This window comes from Peromyscus eremicus, chromosome 4 (genome assembly GCF_949786415.1).
Source record: "Peromyscus eremicus chromosome 4, PerEre_H2_v1, whole genome shotgun sequence".
In the NCBI taxonomy this organism is placed as follows: Eukaryota; Metazoa; Chordata; class Mammalia; order Rodentia; family Cricetidae; genus Peromyscus; species Peromyscus eremicus.
In genome coordinates, this window is record NC_081419.1 from 2,098,427 (window position 1) to 2,111,674 (window position 13,248).

The following is a 13,248-nucleotide window of genomic DNA, read 5'->3' on the forward strand; positions in this document are numbered from 1 at the left end:
TCTGTGACCTGAGACTCCAGCACTCTGGGCAGTCTAGTTCTCCACAGGAGAGAAGTCAGTGTGAGCTGGTGTAAACCTCAGCAACCCTTCTAGGGGAACTGACAGGCAGGGGGTGAATTTCAGATGGAAACAACCTCTATCCAAAGCCCTGTTTTACCAAACAAAATTGAAGTACTTAAACCACTGGGCATCAAGAATGCTCACCATGAGCATATTGTAATAAAGACAGGGGAGTTCGGCATGGTGGTATGGGTAAGAACATGTCAGAATCCAGAGTGCCTGTGTGGCCTGGGCAGGCGTCTCCATGGGTAAGGTGACCTGCTGACATCCCATACAACCTAAGTCAGAAGCTCATTTTCTAGTAAAAGTGTCCTGGCCCCTGTTTTGGGTAACTGTTGCCTTGCTTGCTGACCTTGACCTTGATATCTATCCTCCCTGTGCTAATTCCCTGCCGGGTTCCACCATCCTGAATGCTTAAGGGAAGTTCCTTGTCTGTGTATCCTGCATAATGGGCCTTAACAGTTTAGATGCAAGATTGTAAAACATTGGTAACAAACTTCTGCCCTCTGGGGTTCTCCCATTGTGCTGTAAACCTGTATTTAAGACCTCCTCCCTCCTCCAATAAACAGCATTTGGCAAAAAATAAAAATATAAATAAATAAACAAACAAACAAACAAACAAATAAATAAATAAAAAGTAGCAAAAAAACCAAAAACAAACAAACAAAAAAAAACCCACTGGGCATCAAGTATGCTCATGAGCATATTGTAATAAAGACAGGGGAGTTCGGCATGGTGGTACGGGTAAGAACATGTCAGAATCCAGCTGCTCCTGCAACAATTCCTGCAGCAGCCACTCCCCTTTCACACATGTCCACAGGCACTCCACTGTGACAGCCTCAGTGAGTCCCCAGCTCACAGACTTCCTGGTACCAGGGTCTCTCACCAAAGAGGTTATTGGCAGCCCCACACCACACTCCTCACCTGTTCCCTGCTTCCTGCTTGAGAATCAGAGAGCCTGGCTGCAGCCCGGGAACCTCTCCATCCTCGGAGGTGGAAGAAGAGACTCTACTTCTGCCCTGTGGGCTCTGATTCCTCTCCTCAGAGCCCCCACCATTGTGTCTGTCCCTAGGGCTGGGCCTGACTCTCCTTGGAACCCCCACCACGTTGTTGCCCCTGTGCCTGTCTGTCCACAATATTGAGAACTATCTAGCAAACTCCTTTCTCCCCAGTGATCTGTCTCAGTGTCTTGGAATCTCCTCATTTCAAACCTTTCATTATACACCCATAATCCTAGCACTTGGGAGCTAAGGCAAGAGGATTGCTGTAAGTTCAAGGGTAGTCTGGACTACTTAGAAAGTTCCAGCCTGGCTAGCGCTACATAGTGGTAACCTGTCTCAGTAATAATAATAATAGTAAAGAAGCTGGGGGTTGACTTAGTAAATAAAGCACTTGCCACACAAGCTCCAAGACCCAAGTTCAAATCCCCGGGCCCCATGTAAACCTGGATGCAATAGCACAGGCCTATGATCCCAGTGTTCCTGTGGTGTGATGGGAGTTGAAGATGGGAGACTCCTTGGAAATTTGGGGGCAGCAGTAAACAAGAGACCCTGACTCAACAAGGTGGGAGGCGGGGCCAACACAAGGCTGTCCTCTGACCTCTATACCTGCACAATGGCATGTGTGGAGCCACACTCATGCACCTATACAGGAATGAGCACACACACAAAGACCTTTGCAAAAGGCTACCCCATATAAACCTATGATGCCTAACAGAGTCTAGGGGCACTCTTACAGGTGATGTTAAACAGATGTCCCAAGTGGGAGGAAGGCCACTTGGACAAATGTTCCTGAGCCAGCAGGAGAGGATGTGAGAGGAAGTAGGCACTGTCAATTCCACAGATTCGAGGAGAAAGGCCACTGACCCAATTCACGGCCAAACTAAAGCCAGCTTTATTCGTGTGCATAGGCTGTCTCCCGCTAAGGTGGGGCTCAAGAGATCGGCTGTGGACATGGGGAAGACTGGGTTTTTATAGCTCAGTCATAGGGGGTTTCCTTGTAGAGCATTTGGCAGGCAAATGAGTGGGTTACAGAAGCAGAACGTAAGCGTTACAAGGTGGCCATAACAACCACCTGAGACAAAGGCATGGTCGCTGTTTCCCGAAACAGGTAATACAGAACCATTTGTGGTTAAGGTTACAGGAGGAGCACAGCTTGATCCTTGAAAAACAGAGACTTAGTCATAAACAGGAATGAACCTTGTTTGATTTTGCTGTAAGATGGTTTCCAAGCCCAAGTTGGAGGCCGGCTGCTTCATCAGCATTGACCCCTACCTACCTCATATGCAAAGACCAGAACCACAAAAGCTCAGGAGAAAAATCTCCCCATCTTCAGGGCAACAATGTCCTATTTTGATCACAAAACACAACTCTCGAAATAGAAATGGATTCATTGGACTGGATGGAAAGTTAAAACCTTTGGACTTTGGAAATCCCACTAAGAAAACAAAGTCGGGATGGAGAGACGCTCAGTGGGCGAAGGTGCTTACCACCAAGTCAAGCAACCTGAGTTTGATTGCTGGAATCTACCTAGCAGAAGGAGAGAAGGACAACCCAAAAGTTGCCCTCTGCCCTTCACACATGCTGGGGCACACACAGACATACACAGACACAATTAATTGATTCATATAGAACAAAGCAAAGGACAGAGTGAGAAGAACATTCAAAATCTGTATTTGACAAAATATTTAAAGAAATTTTACAAATCACTAAGATAATGACCCCCTGAAACAAAGGGCAAGACAGTGCAGAGGTTCTTCCATCTTGTATTCTTACTGAGGCCATTTCGGGTTTAACTAGAATTTCATCTCCTTGATGGAGAATCAGTGGGAAATTACCCAACTCTATTCCAGGACCTGAGGCCAAGACGCCCCAGCTAACTGATTACCTTAGCTTCTGTTAAACTGCCTGCTTGGGCAGACCTCCTCTTGCAACTGCTGAGTGAAGTACCAGGATGTGGTTTTTGTCCTTAAAAACCTCTTGGTCTAAAAGCTCGGGGGCTACATTTGGGTTCTCAAATATCTGAGTGTGGTCCCAGCTGGCTGGAACGAAGACCTTCAGTTGGCTAGAAACTGTGTCTTGGTGGTTATCTCTTGTAGGCTCCCTGTAACAAGATGATCCCCTGACCCCCGGAAAGAAAATCACCTCAATCAGAAAATGGTAAAGACATTTGGATACAAAAAAGACAAAGAAAAAATCAAAAATAAAAGCCCACCAGCACTGTCACAGGACAAGAATGAACCAGAGTGGAGGGCAGCAGACTGCTGGGAAAGCCAGGCTGAGCCCCAAGGAGGCTCCAACTGACCCACCCGAAGTCACAGACTACCACGGATGCAATAGTCCTGAGGCCAGTTTAGAGAGAGAAGGGGCTTGCCTCCACCCCACCGGAAGGAGGAAACATGGCTCACATAGGAACAAGTCTGATTTCAGCCAGGAAGGAGGCACTCAGGCAGGGAGGTGGAGTCCTATGTGGATTCTTCTGCTCCCTGTCTGCTGGTGCCTGCAGGTGATTGCTCTGTCAGAAACGACATTCAGATGTTAGGTTACGGAAACAGCGGGCCCGAGGAATTGGAATTTCTCCAGGAATCTCATGCTGAAAAGGAAAAGGCTGAGGCTTGATGCCAGGTACAGTGCAGCGGGGTATCTTGTCTCCCAAGAAGAGAGTCATCACAGTTGGGATAACCTTGCAGGAGAGACCAGAGCTGAAATAACGGCAGGTCAGTGATGGGGGAACCACACCTTGACCAGAATTGCTGAGTTATGCACACCTCTTACCCTCTATTTAAACCTGAGCCTTGTGTCAGGACCCTGGAGATGGACTTGGAGGGTCACTGCACCTCTTTATCTGTCTTCCAATACAACCACGTTGAATAAACCCCCTCTGCTTCTTGCTTTTTACTTTGTCTCTTTAACTGGGCTGTTGAGGATAAATGACTGAGTTTATCTTGCTAGCCTGGGCTCCGACCCTAAAACTCCAGTTAACAGCAGGACACCCTGGGTGATCCCAGATACCCCTCAAAGAGACGCAGGCAGATCTAGCTGTAAAGATGAAACCTGAGGTATGAAGACAAGGGTGGACCCCAGAAGACTGACCACCCCTGGATTCTGGCTCTTACTCTTTTCCCTGCTGCCTAGGATGGGCACCTGGGAAGGCTTTGGTGAAGGGAGTCTGAGACGCTGGTGAAAATGGCAAATAAATAGTCCCAGATGCAGCACACCCTCCAAGCCCTCACCTGGAGGACTGGGGCAGGGGTTCTTCTGTGCATGATAGTGCACAGAAGTGCATGATAGTGCAAAGCCAATCTGGTCCCAGCATGTTACCACAGCCCTTTCCACAGCCAGAGATGCTGTCACCACACAGCCAAGGAGGCAGAGACCTTTGCTGTCCATCACACCTGTCCTCACTTCTCATGAATCTGTGCCGTCTGAGCATTGGAAGTAAATGTGGTGCTGGTTCTGGCTGGTCACTCAGGGAGCCAAAGCCCACTGGAGGGTCCTTGCTTGGCCCTTTCATATACCCATCACTTCTCAAGCTCAGAGACCTGCAAACAAATGTGAACATCAATCAATGGGCAGCCCCGTTCCTGTCCACTGGCCACACCAAGGCGTCCAGTGAGCTTGCTCCTGGAAGTGGATTTGGTACAGAAGAAGAGGTACCCCCTCTTCTCTCCCCTTCTTTCTCTCTCTCCTTCTTTCTCCACTCTTTCCTGTCTCTCCTCTCTCCATTTTTCTTTCCCGTCTCTATCTTCCTCCTTCCCCTCTCTCCTCTATCTCTGCCTCCTTTCTTGATCTGTCTCCTCTCTCTTTCATCCCTTTCCTGTTTCTCCCCTCTGCTCTCTCTTCTTTCTCTCTCTGCGTCCCTCTCCCCCCTCATCTTTCTCATCTTTCCTTTCTCTGCTATCTCTCCAATCTCTCTGCTCCCTGTGTCTCTGACTCTCCCCTCTCCCTCCCTCTCCCTACCTCTCCCCTCTCTCCTCACTCCCTCATGATTAATTCTGATGGAACATGGAATGCAAGCAATAAAGACAGTGGGAATGGCTGGATCTTATCTCCTTTTGCCTTTTTCTACACCAAAGACCACCACCAGGGCACTTAATAGCCTGTGAACAAATAGCCTTTGTTCTTAACCTGAAGCCCCAGGAAGGCAGCAGGTTCATTAAAGCGCTCTATCTGCAGATGTACCTGTGTACCTTTGAGGTAGGATCCCCATGAAAGCGAAGGAGCCGGGGTGAGGGAGCCTGCCCAGGTTGGATTCTATGGGTCCTGCAGTTAGGGCAACCTCTGCTACTTCCCAGCCCTGTAACCTTGAGCCAGCACTTCCCCTCATGTCTGCCTCAGTTTCCACATGAGTGCCTAGCTCAGATGGGGAGGGAGGAAGGAAACGGTGCAGCACAGGGCTTAGCTCAGAGCACCTGACAAGCTGATGTTCAGTGGAGCAGCTTGCTCCTCACGCTCCCAGCAGTACCCTGATAACTCACAGCTGCAAGAGTGGGATTCAGAAGTGGCATCCAGCTGTCCAGTCCTGGTAGGGGAATGGCCAAATAAAAAAGCAGCAGTGTGGTGCCGGGAAGAATGTGCATCCTGGAAGCCTGCAGAACCAGGCTCTGTCACAACCCGAGGCAGAGTCTTCACACTTATGAGCTTCTGCTTCCTCAGCTTGAGAAGGTGAAGGTAGGGTGCTCAAATATAGAAGTGAGGATGTGTGTCCCGCAACTGCGCCAAATGCACACACGGTCCTGAGGCTGTGATCCATGACGGGATCAGCACACCCTCATCTTCCTCCTGCTCCGCTCACCCACTGAACCTGCTACCTGCAGACCCACGGTGGGAACTGCCGAGAACCTGCCTGCTTTCTGCTGAGGGTCTGTACTCCCAGGCAGGAACCAGGACCACTGAGTGAAGACCCACTCCAAAGGTGACATCGGAGTGTCAGGTTCTGATTCGGTGTGGAGAAGTAGAGGCCTCTCACTGAGTAATGAGGTTCTGAGCTGCTGCTGGGGATCTTAAGCCTCATGCCTGTTGGGCACGAAGCCAGCTCCAGGAGCCCATTGAGTGTGCCTAGTGACAGTGTGGAGTGTGCCCTGAGCCACTTCTTCTGGTGTGGGATGCCCCATGGCCCTGGATTTGGTGGGGTCCATGAACGTCCCTCTGAGACGCCCATCCCGTCGCTTCTCAGGGGACAAGTGGCTCACAGCTGGTCTACATTGCCTGTCCTGTGGAGTTCCCTGGTCTTGGTGGATGTCCTTGCAAAGGGAGCCCATTGAGTTCCCTGGGTACTGAGCCCATCCGGGCTGCAGCTTCCCCATCCAACATCCCACAGGCAAACCTGTTCAGAGCCTCGTTTCTGACACTAAAGCCGTGGCATGTGGAACTGACTTTGACCTCCTCCCTGCTCCCTTTCTCCTGCTGTCTCTTCCCATTGTCCACCCAGAGCCTCAAATCGATGCCTGTTAGCTAGTTGGTTTCCCTTCCTTCCCCACCTCAACCCCAGCACCCTTGCCCTGGCCTTCACCAGAACAATGCACTCCCCTACCCTTCTGTAGCTCTACTGGCCCCCAAGAATGGTCATGCTTCACATGAACCAACTTGGTGCTTCACATGAACCAACTTGGTGCTTCACATGAACCAACTTGGTGCTCCCAGGACGATGTCCTACCCCATGGGGCTCCACTTAAACTCCCTATTCTCTACTGAGAGACAGAGTCCCAAAATGAAAGCCAGACAGACCTCTTCCCTTCCTACTTGATTCCCCCCCCCAAGTCTGCATTCTCATAAGAACAGAATCCACAGGTCATGCCCTCTGGCACCATACCCACCCAGCTTCACCTCACACCTCCTTCCTGCCCCCATTCTGCCTCTCTGTCTTTATCTGTGCTTCTGTCTCTGTTTTTCCACTGTCAGCCTCTGTCTCTCTCTCTCTTTGTATCTTTGTGTCTCTGTCTGTCTCTCTCTATGTCTCTCTGTGTGTCTCTATCTATCTAGGTGGCCTGGCGAGGGATAGGCCGAAGGTGTTAGCTGACCTGGAAGTCTGGTGTGATGTGGCCACAAGCATGGGACACTAGGCAGTGCAGGAGGCAGGAAGGACATGTCTCTGGAGGGAGCACAGCCCTACCCATGCTTTGGTCTTGGATTCTGGCCCTCAGACTTGGGAAGGAATAACCAAATGTCTGTTATGCCAAGTCTTCCTACCCCTACCGCTGCAGAGCACAAAGCGCCCTCCAGTATGCAGGCCTGGCCACTCGGCCTTCCGGCAGGGGGAGCAGAGGAGATGCATATGCCTACATCAGACAGTAAGAAGAGCTAAGCAGAAAATGAAGAGGCCCAAGGGTGGCCGTGAGGATCTTGCCTTGGGGGTCAGGGCTAGTGTCCTGGTTAGCTTGCGATAAACACCATAACCAAAAGCAGCTTAGAGAGGAAAAAGTTTATTTGACTTACATATCCTGACCACAGATCATCACTGTGGGAAACCAAGGCAGGGACCAGGAGGCAGGAACTGAAGCAGAGGCCATGGAGGGGCTCTGATTACTGATTTGATCAGGATTTTTTTTTTTTTTTTTTTTTTTTTTTTTTGCTTTTTTGTTGTCTTTGTTTCGTTTTCTTATACAACCGAAGACCACCTGGGACACACAGAGGGCTGGACCCTCCCACATCAATTATCAACCAAGATCATGCCACACAGACTTCCTACAGGCTGAGCTAATGGAGTCATTTCTCAATTGAGGTTCCCCCTTATCAATGACCCAAGCTTGTGTCACACTGGCAAAACCTCACCAGTATAGAGGGCTTCCCAACAGGAAGACATCTAAGCCACCGAGGTGTGAAGGGCACTACTGAGTTTCTGACAAGTGACAAAGGTGACTATAAGATGAAATAATTAAACAAATTGTATATATGGAGATATATATATATATATATATATATATATATATATATATATATATACACACACACATGCCAGGAGTTGTGGCACACCCCTTAATCCCAGAACTTAGGTGGCAGAGGCAGGTAGGTCTCTGAGTTCGAGGCCAGCCAGGTCTACAGAGGGAGTTCCAGGAAAGCCAGGGCTACACAGAGAAACCCTATCTGGATAAACAAAAACAAAACAAAATACAAACAAACAGAAAAAAAATTAACAACAACAAAAAAGATCAGAAACCCACCAGAAAGTAGGTGGCTTTGGTTGTGAGCACTGGTGGTTGGGTGGTCGACCCACAGGATCTGCTGCTGAGCTGGTTGTGAGGACTGAGAGACCCTGGGGCTCTGAGAGCTGAGCTCCTGTGTGCCCAGTTACAGCCACAGAAGAGCAAACTCGCTGTCGGTGGGCATGGGAAAGAGCAGGGCAGGGCCGAGGTGGTTGGAGTGGGCCTGCAGACGTGGGGGTTACTCAGACCAAGAGAGGGGCCGGCTGCAGGCCAGGTGTGAGTCTACGATTCAGGGGAGAGACTGTTCAGGCATGAAAGGATGTGAGCACTGAGAGGAGGGGGCAGGACCCTGCGGGGAGCACTGAGGCCTGAACTCAGGGTCATCTCAATCTTTAATGACAGCAGGTTGGTGAAACCACAAAGAGCTGAGGAGGGCTAAGAGGGCCTGAGTCTATAGAAAGGGAAGCTGTGCCCAGTCCAGGGGCAGCCGTGGCTCCTCGGAGTGGGTGGCGGCCCCTGAGGAGACACTGCGGATAAAGTCATTGCTAGATTGTAGACGTTGCCGGTAAACTCGTATGCAGTGGTCCTGAGAAGCAAGACTTGCCACTGAGGAGGCTGGGGAAAGCAGCGACTGACTCAATCAATCAGCGATGACCCGCAGCTCTGCACAGGAGTCTAAGAGGTGAGCGTGTCGGATGCTGGCCGGAAGGGTGGGGCGCACTTAACTGAAGGTGGGCAAACAGCTATGTGTTGGTGCTGATAGAAATGAACAGGTGGAGACAAGAGGCTGGTCTCCTGGGCCAGAGCTCACCTATCTACAGAATGAAGTGGAGGAAGGCCCAGCTTGTGGTCATGGAGTGGAGATGGGGTGAGGCATCAGGCTCCCCAAATAGCACCCACTTAATTTTTCCCACAGTAGCAAGAACACAGAGTTGGGGTTGGAGGGAGTGAACTTGAGTGGGAAGGAAGGTCGAACAACTTCTAGGGTACCTGGGACCCCTTGAGCTGGGAGGCTGGGACAGCAAAGTGGGAACAGAGTTCATAGTGCCTGCTCTGCCATCTGGGAGCAGGGGATGGAGGACAAGAGACTGAGCTCAACATAGCCCGTGTGGCCAGGAGGACAAGGACGGTAGTGATTAGGCAGGAGTTGCTGTATCATGGTGCTGGGTAGGGCAAGAATCACCCAGAGGATTGAAACATCCCAGCCCTTCCTCAGGCCAAGGGTTCAATAGGAGAGTGTAGGTTACTGCTTCATGACTAGCCCAGATGAAGGGCTAAGAAATGCAAATAATTGGGATGATGAGTTGAGTCTTCATGACCATAGTTGTCAATCCTGCAGAAATAGCACACAACACACAGGGGTGAAAGCAGATACCCCATCTTTCCCTGATGGCTTCCAGATAGAAACAGCTGGTCATAACGCCTAAGTCTGTTGTCCTTGGTATGAGCCCATCTGCTTTTGACCCTTTCTTCAGCCTGCCCTCGGCATAGGGCTTGTCAAATAGTACGTTTCCGATAAACAAATGTTATTCAGGAGACCCAACTTAACAAGCTCGGTCAGAGGAGGCAGAGCAGAAACCTGGGAACAGCAGGCTGCATGGGGTACCTAGCTCAATTGCACCATGACAATGGGAAGCTGGCCATCCAAAGGCTCTGGTCTTGGTTCTGGTGGCAAAGCCCATCGAAGCTGGACAGCTGGGAAGGTTTCAGGCCCCATTTGCTAGGAAATTCGAAGAGAGGACAGGGAGTTAGTGCCGTTACCTTGGCAACACTCTGTCACATTATAATGAGGCTCAGTGGTAGCAGGAAGCCTAGCTTAAAGGAGTACAAAGTATATCGATTTGCCGGTGTCCTGAGGAGGCACACCAGGCAAGCTGGCTGGTCCATCAGGAAGACAGCGGGTGAGGTAGTTAGGGAGCTAGGAAGTGGGGCGGACCAAGCTGGCCCTGGCGTAGGGTAACCCTGGTGGCTGGGCACCCACTGAGTCGTGACAGAGACAGCACAGATTCAAGGCTGGCATGGGGAAGCTAGGGCTACCCAAAGTGCGAGCCCTTGAACCTAGGCAGGAAAGCCTTGTATCTGGAGTTGCATGAGGTGTGGCAGCCTGGAGGACTGAGCCACCCTGAGACAGGGTGGGTCCAAAAGAAGCCAGTGGGCAGTGGGACAGGAAGGGACTGCCTCCACCCTAACACAGAAGTCGGGCGAACCAGCATAGGCTTCGACCTTGACAGCACAAGCTGAGAGAAGGGCCAGGCATGGAGCACTAAGGACCACAGGGAGGAGAAACTGAGCACATGAGCGGCTAGCCTTCAACACAGGACTGACAGAGTCCAAGTGAGGATGTGGGGTGGAAATTCACAGGCCCCCATCCAGTGGCAATCTTCATAGATGTCTTTCCCCACAATGATGAACTCTAGGGAAGCCAGTGGCTTTGGCTCTGCTTAATGCTCTCCTTGCTTTTTATTCAGCTACAGTGTAATCCTGTTGGCCTCTGTGTCTGTAGGTCCCCAAGTCCACAGGTAAAAAACAACCCCTGGGAATGGGAGATTAGAGAGGTGGGCTAAATGATACAGTATAATAACTGTTATACAGTTTTACATTGCATTGAGTATTAGAAACAATGTAGAGATGATTGACTGGCAGTATGTGGGAGGAAAAACAAATATGATGAATCAATTAAAAATATAAAATTTCAAAAATTGAAATAGGGGACCAGAGAGGCTCAGCTGTTAGGAGCCATTGCTGCTCTTTCGGAGGGCTGGAGTTATGTTTCCAGCAACCACTTTGGACGGCTCACAACCACTCGTAACTCCAGCTCTAGGAGATCTGACACCCTCTTCTGTCCTCCATGGATAACTGTGCTCCATGGATACCTGCACAGACACATAATTAACAATGATACAAACAAATCTTAAAAATTACAATACATAAAGCTGAAAACATTGACTAAAATAAGCAAGGCAGTAAGCTATGCAGGAAAGTGTGTACAAGTCATAGGCAAACTTCACACCACTGTGCCGAGGGATGCCGAGTTTCCAGGCGGAACATGCAAGGCACGACCTCACTCTCTCCCTGTTTCCAGCTATCCCTGAGTGCCAGGCAGGGCTGGGTGTTTGACTCTCACACTCTCCTTGCTCCATTGGGTGGACACAGTGGGGAACTGATCACCCACTCCACAGGAAAGGGTGGGTGGGACACCCAAAGGTGACCAGCCAAGATCACAGCTGCTCCTGAGAGGTAGGGCTGGATCAGAACCTAGGTCCTGAGGCTGTAAAGACCACAAACTCCCAATCTTCTGTTCATGTGCATGAAAGAATGGACGTGTAAGAACCAAGTCGTACCTCAGTGGTTCTGGGGGTGGACTTTCTTGACGCTAACCTCATTGTATTATGTTTTTTTTTTAAATCATGCAATAAAACTATGTGTAAGTTCTCTCTGTCTCTGTCTCTCTGTCTCTCTGTGTATGTGTGTGTGTGTGTGTGTGTGTGTGTGTGTGTGTGTGTGTGTGTCTTGGGTATGGAAACCATGGCCCTGTACCTGCTCTATCATTGAGCTACATCCCTAGAGTGTGTAAGTAATTTTTTAAAACCAGTTTTATCAACACTAACACCCATTCTACACAAGTCTTCCATTTAGAATGCTTGCTCTTCTTCTTCTAGAAGACCTGAGTTCGGTTCTCAGTGCCCCACATCAGGAGGATCACAATCACCTGTAACTCCAGCTCCAGCAGAACCAATGCTCTCTTCTGGCTTCTGCAGGGACTCTTATACACCACACACACACACACACACACACACACACACACACACACACACACACACACAAATAAATAAATCTAAAGTGTGCAAGTCAAAGGTTTTGAGTCTATGACATTATTATATTTTTATTGGGGTAAGAATATACCCAATATATAACATTTGAAGTGTACAATTTAGCACCATGAATGAAAGAGTCACCACTCTGTTCAGCCATTGCCTCCATCTTCAAAACCTTTCTCATGACCCCAAACATGACTTTGTTCTCAGTAACTATTCCTTACTCCCCTCCTTTCAGCCTTGGTAATGCCTAATCTCTCTTCCGACTCATGAGTGTGTGTGTGTGTGTGTGTGTGTGTGTGTGTGTGTGTGTGTGTAGGCCTGAGGTCACTGTCAGGTATCTCCACCACTCACTCCCCATCTCTCACTGTACCTGGAGCTCTCATGGACTGGCTGGATTGGCTGACCATCAAGCTGAGGGATCCCACTGCCTCTGCCTCCCCGGCACTGGGTTACAGGCTTGCCCAGCTTCTTACAAGCGTGCTGGGGATCTGAACTCAGGCCCCCAGGCTCCTGCAGCAAGTGCTTTGCCAACTGAACCGTCTCCTCAGCCCATTTGTACTTTTCAAATTACACAACCATCTGGCCCAGCCACTCCATTTCTAGGAATGGAGAGCAGCACCTCAGGCAAGTGCTCACCCTCAGCTTCACCCCAGCTTTCTGCCGCAGCCGAGAAGGGAAACACCCAAACACAGGAATAATCGCTGAACAAGCAGACAGAGAGAGAAGCAAGGTCCACCCTCAGAGCCACGCCCCCGTGAAACACTGTTCAACAGTGAAAAGGAGGAGCACTTGTCAGATGTTACCATGGGGATGAACCTCACCCAGCCACTGGAGGACCAATATCAAATGACACTATTTTTGTGCCACTGGACCTAAAAGAGGCCATCTTGTGGCCTACTCATGATCCAAAGCACAGACCAGGCCTGCTTCCCTGCTAGAGTCCTGCTCTCAAGAGCTTGGAGTGGCCCTGGCAAAGCCCCTGCTGATGCCCACACAGGAACTGACACCTCATCTTGCTTGGAACTATCTGGGTAGGTCCCACACCAGAGCCCCTATGTCCTCACCTGCGGCGTGAAAGCCTGGGGCCACATCCCCTCACCGCTCTGCTATTTGCTATTGGGGATTTTCTTTATGGAGTTCATTTTCCCAAGACTGAAAACAAAACGATGGGAACAAATCAGCTGAGATGCCTTCCAAGCCTTCAGCTGCCTGAGCTTCTCAGCAAGCAGA